Here is a 7541-nt window from a genome sequence, read left to right as displayed (position 1 = left end):
GATAGTGGAAATCTGGAACTGTCTCCCTCAAAAAGCTCCTAGGGCTGGATCAATTGAAAAATTCAAAACTGAGATTGGTAGTTTTTGTCAGATAAGCGATATGGAGCCAAGACATGTCAATGGAGTTGAGATACAGATCAGTTATTATCTAATTCAGTGGCGGAACAGGGTCGAGGTGGTGAATGGCCTACTTCTGTTCCAATGGGAAGACTGTATGAAATATTTGACAAAATTCGGTTTCCACGACTCACATAGATCATTAAAAATGAAATCTAAAAGACAGCTGCAATGCTGCTTGTCTGACTCCAGTCGGAGTTTCTGGTGGAATACAAGGATGTCAGACAGATAGAATTACAGGGAGAAACGCTGTTCGGCCCAATAAGTTCGTGCTGGCCCAAAAGAGAAGTAGACCGAATCCCATTACTCACCTTGTTTCCACAACTCTTTTTCCTCCTTTCCTTCAACTATTTATCTAAACTATTGTTCAATGTTAACATGGTCTCTGTGTCAATCACCAGCCTCACAACTATCGGTTTAAAATTGTTTCTCCTGCTCACTGCACTAAATCGCTTACATTTGATCACTATCTATATCCATTTGTTTTACATTCCCCAATCAAGTCCTCCGAATTTTTAAACACAAGTAGCGCAGATGGGAGCAGTAACTTACAGAGGGACAAAGAGAGATTAAATGAGTGGGCAAAGCTGCGTCAAATGGAGTTCAATGTGGACAAGTGAGGGATCATCCTCTTAGAACCCAAGAAAGATGAATTGGAGTATTTTCTAACAGGTGAGAAACTACGAACTGTTGAAAATGGGTGTCCATTCACATAAATCACTAAAATCTAGTGGACACATACAAAAAAAAATCAAAATGGCAAATGGAACTCTGGCCTTTATCTCAAAGGGACTGGAATACAATGGTGAGGAAGATATGCTTCATTTGTTTAGAGCATTGGCTCGACCACATCTGGAATACTGCGTTCAGTTCTGGGCACCGAACCTCAGGAAGGATATTTTGGCCTTGGAGGGGGTTCATCACAGATTCATCAGAATTATACTGAGTCCTGCAGGATTAATTTAGATTGAGAGGTTGCTTAAAATTAACTTATATTTACTTGAGTATTGAAATTTATGGGGTTATCCAATCAATAAAGATATTCGATAGGGTAGAAAAGCAGAAACTATTTCCTATCGTAGGGGAATCTAGAAGAACATTAAAAGTAGAACTGAGCCATTTAGGAGTGAACGTTGGTCGCACTTTTTCCCACAAAGTCCAGTAATAACCGAGAACTCCCTCCCCCAAAAGGCTGTGCATGCTGGGACAAATACAATTTTCAATACTGAGATAGATAGATTTTAATACTGGCCGGATTAAACGTGAGCGAATGCGGTTGAAGTGTAGATCAGCCATGATCCAATTGAATGGTGGCGCAGGCTCGAAATGCTGAATTGCCTACTCCTGTTCCTATTTACCATGATCCTAACCCTGGATTTTCCTCTGCTGCAATGAATGCAGACGATTTTTTGATTGGAGAGAAAGATGAGGCTCATCTAACTGATGCTTAGTTTCACTGCGCACCGACTCTTTTCAACTCAACTCTGAGTCGTGGGCTAACATTTATTATTAATACTGGTGGCAGCAAAGCATTAATAGGTATTAATATCCACCTTCACAATGCGTGCAAGTCTAGAAATGTGAAGCTTAGGTAAAATTAATCTTTAACTTTTGTTTCAGATTCTCTCGTGATTCCAAGAATTGCTCTGGACCAACATTCGGGTATGTATATAAAAGGAGATGCGGCCACTCTAACATGTACCAGTCTCGGGCTCCACAGCGGTAGCCCTTTCACTTTCTACAGAAACAGTGAGTTGCTGACCCGCACAGATGCAGATCGACGTTGGGCCAGGCTTCGCATTGACCAGATCTCTGATGGGGACAGAGGATCGTACACTTGCCGGGACACGAAAACTGTTTCAGGAAGAGAGGTGCAATCACAGAACAGCAACCCTGTTGAAATAACTGTTACAGGTAAATGAAAAGAAAGAAAGACTTGCATTAATATATAGCGCCTTTCACGACCTCAGGACGTCCCAATGTGCTTAGCAACCTATGAAGTACTTTTAAAGTGTAGTCACTGCTGTAATGTAGGAAACGCGCCAGCCGATTTGCTCATAGGAAGATCCAACAAAAATCAATGAGATAACCGACAGATAATATGCTTTTTTTCCCCCTCCTGTTGGTTGAGGTATAAATATTAGACAGAACTCCAGGGAGAACACGACTGCTCTTCTTTGAAATAGTGCCTTCTTTCACGTCCACCTGAGAGTGCAGACGGCGGCTTGTGTTAACGTCCCATCTGAAAGACAGCACCTCCGACAATGCAGCACTCATTCAGTTCAACCGGCCGTATAAGTTGTAAAACTCAAGGAACTGGTTAACTTGATAATAGTTATTACATGTGCAAGTTATGATGGTGACATCGATATTGGTAACCGCTGACAGACACCGCCAGGCCCACCGCCATCTACAAATCTTACTGTGGATTAAATGCAAACTGTCAAAGTAGAAAAAAATGTAAATTGGCGTCCTATGTGACGCTAAGATGAGCTTTTGACCACATATCCGCTCCATCACCAAGACCGCCTACTTCCACCTCTGTAACATTGCCCATCTCCACCGCTGCTTCATCTGCAGCTGAAACCCTCATCATTGCCTTTTTTACCTCTGGACTCGACTTTTCCAGTGCTCTCCGAGCCGGTCTCCCATCATTTACCCTCCATAAACTTGAGCTAATAAAAAACTCTGCTGCCCTTCTCTTAACTCAAACCAATTCAGTGCTGGGTCCACAACTCTTCACAATCTATATTAACGATTTGGAGGAGGGGACCGAGTGCAACATATCAAACTTTGCAGATGATACAAAGATGGGAGGGAAAGTGGAGAGTGAGGAGGACATAAAAAACCGACATGGGAATATCGACAGGCTGGGTGAGTGGGCTGAGATTTGGCAGATGCAATACAATATTGGAAAATGTGAGGTTATGCACCTTGGCAGGACAAATCAGAGAGCAAATTATTATCTTAATGGCGAGAAACTGGAAAGTACTGCAGTACAAAGGGATCTGGGGGTCCTCGCGCAAGAAAATCAAAAAGTTAGTATGCAGGTGCAGCAGGTGATCAAGAAGGCCAACGGAATGTTGCCGTTTATTGCTAGGGGGATAGAATATAAAAACAGGGAGGTATTGCTGCATTTATATAAGGTATTGGTGAGACCGCACCTGGAATACTGCATACAGTTTTGGTGTCCATACTTAAGAAAAGACATACTTGCTCTCGAGGCAGTACAAAGAAGGTTCACTCGGTTAATCCCGGGGATGAGGCGGCGGACATATGCGGAGAGGTTGAGTAGATTGGGACTCTACTCATTGGAGTTCAGAAGAATGAGAGGCGATCTTATTGAAACATACAAGATTGTGAAGGGGCTTGATCGGGTGGATGCGGTAACGATGTTCCCAAGGATGGGTGAAACTAGAACTAGGGGGCATAATCATAGAATAAGGGGCTGCTCTTTCAAAACTGAGATGAGGAGTAACTTCTTCACTCAGAGGTTAGTAGGTCTGTGGAATTTGCTGCCCCAGGAAGCTGTGGAAGCTACATCATTAAATAAATTTAGAACAGAAATAGACAGTTTCCGAGAAGTAAAGGGAATTAGGGGTTACGGGGAGCGGGCAGGAAATTGGACATGAATTTAGATTTGAGGTTAGGATCAGATCAGCCATGATCTTATTGAATGGCGGAGCAGGCTCGAGGGGCCGATTGGCCTAATCCTGCTCCTATTTCTTATGTTCTTATTCCCACTCACCCATCTCCTCCTGTGCTCACTGACCTACATTGGCATCCGGTCCTTCAACGCTTCGATTTTAAAATTCTCATCCTTGTTTTCAAAACCCTCCATGGCCTCACCACTCCATATTTCCGTAATCTCCTCCAGCCCCACTATCATCCTGTGATCTCTGCGCTCATCCAATTCTGGCCTCTTCTGCATCCATGATTTTCATTGCTCCACCATTTGCGGCCAAGCTTTCAGCTGCCTGGGCTCCAAGACCTGGGATTCCCTCGCTAAACCTCGGCATCTCCACCCCTCTCTCTTTCTAAAAACCTATCTGTCCAAGTTTTTGGTCACCGACCTCAATATCTCCTTATATGATTCGGCATCAAATTTTGTTTGGTATCGCAACTGTGAAGCGCAGTGGGACGTTTTACTACGTTAAAGGCGCTATGCAAGTATTTGTTGTATAATCAGTCTGCTCTTGCGATAAATGATCAGAAATAAGAATTGCAGATTAATGCATTCTCCTTACTCCTCTCGCTTTCCACGGTGCAATCTCTGGGCTAAAACTCAACTTTGGAAATATCACAAGCAGTTGAATTATTTCTTGTTCTTTCGCACTTTTATTTGATTCTCCTGATGAGACCACGAATTCCCCTTTTGGACATCTCAGCCCCGACCAAACGCTCCCCTTCAACACAGCAGAATCTATATTGAGTTTCCAAACTTCCACAACACAAGTAAACCCAAAGATCCATTTCTAATTGTTCTTGCCATTTGTTTACCACAGATTCGCTAACACCGCCAGAAGTATCACTTGATCAATCGACTGGTGTGTATTTAGAAGGAGAGGCAGTCAGCATTACCTGCACCGTGACTGGAAACTATCCCGGCGAAGTCTTCTACTTTTACGGAAATAGCGAAATTCTGTACTCTAGTCAAATCGTCACAAAGAACAACATTGGAACATTCACGGTTACCGATACAAACCAAGGAGGGAGGTACCAATGCCGATATGGAAGGTCCGTCAACCGAAGGTGGTTGTGGTCCCAGCTCAGTGAGGCTGTGTCGGTAACTATAGCAGGTGAGTGATATGGAACAAAGATTTTTATTATGCCTGTTCAAGTTCTTAATATTTTTTTTAAAAACTTGCTTTATTCACTGTAAAAGAATGGAACGTCTAATATTAGGAGAGAAGAATATAACCGAATGGCTTTTGGTCTCATTGCTCAACTGCGCATCTACTGCCCGCGAGAGCATTACTGGAGATAACGGTTTCACTTTTCTCTCTTACGTGAAGATATCAAATTTTAATTTGGAAACTATCTCTCCTTAAGTGCTTGTTGCACATACTTTGGTATCTCCAATATTGGAGCTGCAGAACGGAATGTCGGAAGGAAAGGAATTACATTCTAATATTGGAACTGCAGTCCGGAATGTAGGAAGGAAAGGAATTACATTCTAAAATTGGACCTGCTGTCCGGAATGTAGGAAGGAAAGGAATTACATTCTAATATTGGACCTGCAGTCCGGAATGTTGGAAGGAAAGGAATTACATTATAATATTGGACCTGCAGTCTGGAATGCAGGAAGGAAAGGAATACATTCTAATATTGGACCTGCAGTCCGGAAAGTAGGAAGGAAAGGAATTACATTCTAATATTGGACCTGCAGTCCGGAGTGTAGGAAGGAAAGGAATTACATTCTAATATTGGACCTGCATTCATGGATGTAGGAGGGAAGGGAATTACATTCTAATATTGGACCTGCAGTCCGGAATGTGGAAAGGAAAGGAATTACATTCAAATATTGGACCTGCATTCCTGAATGTAGAAAGGAAAGGAATTACATTCTAATATTGGACCTGCATTCCTGAATGTAGAAAGGAAAGGAATTACATTCAAATATTGGACCTGCATTCCTGAATGTAGAAAGGAAAGGAATTGCATTCAATTATTGGACCTGCATTCCTGAATGTAGAAAGGAAAGGAATTACATTCTAATATTGGACCTGCAGTCCGGAATGTAGGAAGGAAAGGAATTACATTCTCATATTGGATCCGCAGTCCGGAATGTAGGAAGGAAACGAATTGCATTCTAATATTGGACCTGCAGTCCGAAATGTAGGAAGGAAAGGAATTACATTCTAATATTGGACCTGCAGTCCGGAATGTAGGAAGGAAAGGAATTACATTCTAATATTGGACCTGCTGTCCGGAATGTAGGAAGGAAAGGAATTACATTCTAACAATTCCTTTTTCTTCCTCAGGATGTGCTGAAGCATTTCACAACCAACGAATTAATTTAGAATTTTAGCTACTGTTGTTATTCAGGCAAACTTGGGAAACATTTTGTGCAAAGAGCAACGGACAAATGACCAGTACACCTACTCTTGGTGGGGCTAGTTGGATCCATTTCGGCCACCGACCAGATCAGGCGGTGCCTCCGTTTTGGTCTCATCCCACACTGAGGCACTCGTTCCCAACTACAATGAAGTATCATCAGAGGTTATGGTCTCAGGTCTTGGAATGGCACTTGAACATGCGGCCTTCGAACTCAGTGGCGGGAGAGCTGCCAGTGAGCCGACCGAATAATTAACTTGTTAATGGAGAGATCATTGCCCGACCCGAAAACAGATGGTATCCGGGCACTTTACTTACTTCTGATTAATGAGGGTTCTGGCTGAGCAACTCGAACACTGCTGGCGGACATCATTTGGTCCACATTGTCATCCGTGCTTTTTCTTTAAATGGAAAACTATTTTAAACCTGTTCGCATGGGAACAGTTTCTCTGGGAGATGGGTACAGTTGATGTCCCGTAACGCTGTTTTGCCCTTTCCAGCCAGGCCGGAAGCTAACAGGATCGGGTGGATCGATCGTTTTGCACCTCGATCGATTCTACTCTGTGCTAACAGATGGGGCGAAGTGTAAAACGGGTGCCCCGCCCGAACTAACCCATTTCCAGGCGGCGGGATAGGTTGTAATCAGTCCCGTATGTTTTCGTGTATTTAACATTAATATGTTTCGTTTTTGTGTTTACAGCTTACCCTCTCAAACCGTCACTATCTCTTAACCGTCGGGATAAAGTATTTGTGACAGGAGAAGTGGCCACAGTTACTTGTGAATCACGGTCTCCATATTTAGGCAGCAGTTTCTATTTGTACAGAAGAGGCCAAAATACACCAGTCGAAACGGACACAGCCCAGTCATCGCAATCCGCTGTCACCTTTGACATCACGAACCATTTGGGGGCCGGTTCAGAAGATTACTTCTGTGTACATAAAAATACAGTGTCAGAGCGGGAGATCATCTCAGAGCGAAGTGATGCAGTGAAGGTCACGGTAGTGGGTAAGTTTCAATTCCTATCACTCGAAGATAATCGGATGTTACTTGATGGCCGCTCACGCCTTGAAAATATACGTGAAATTCATCCTCGCTTGCAGCGGAAAAACGGCCATTGCAAATCGGCCTCACGTTTTAGACAGGGCCAATTTTCCTTATCATATAAGTAGGAGTGTGAAACAGGCTGCCGGTACATTGCCGTCCATTTTACGCTACCATCAATGACCGATTTTATCCCCTGTATGTCTGAACTATCAGGGCGAAATATTTAATGCGGCAATGACAGCACGTGGACAGGTTTTTAACTGCAATCACTGTATCCTCACCTTATGAGAGAAATATCTGGGATGAAAACTGATTTGGTAAA

This window comes from Heptranchias perlo, unplaced genomic scaffold (assembly GCF_035084215.1).
Source record: "Heptranchias perlo isolate sHepPer1 unplaced genomic scaffold, sHepPer1.hap1 HAP1_SCAFFOLD_43, whole genome shotgun sequence".
Classification (NCBI taxonomy): domain Eukaryota; kingdom Metazoa; phylum Chordata; class Chondrichthyes; order Hexanchiformes; family Hexanchidae; genus Heptranchias; species Heptranchias perlo.
The sequence above is the reverse complement of the archived record's forward strand: the minus strand, read 5'-3'. Positions refer to the sequence as shown.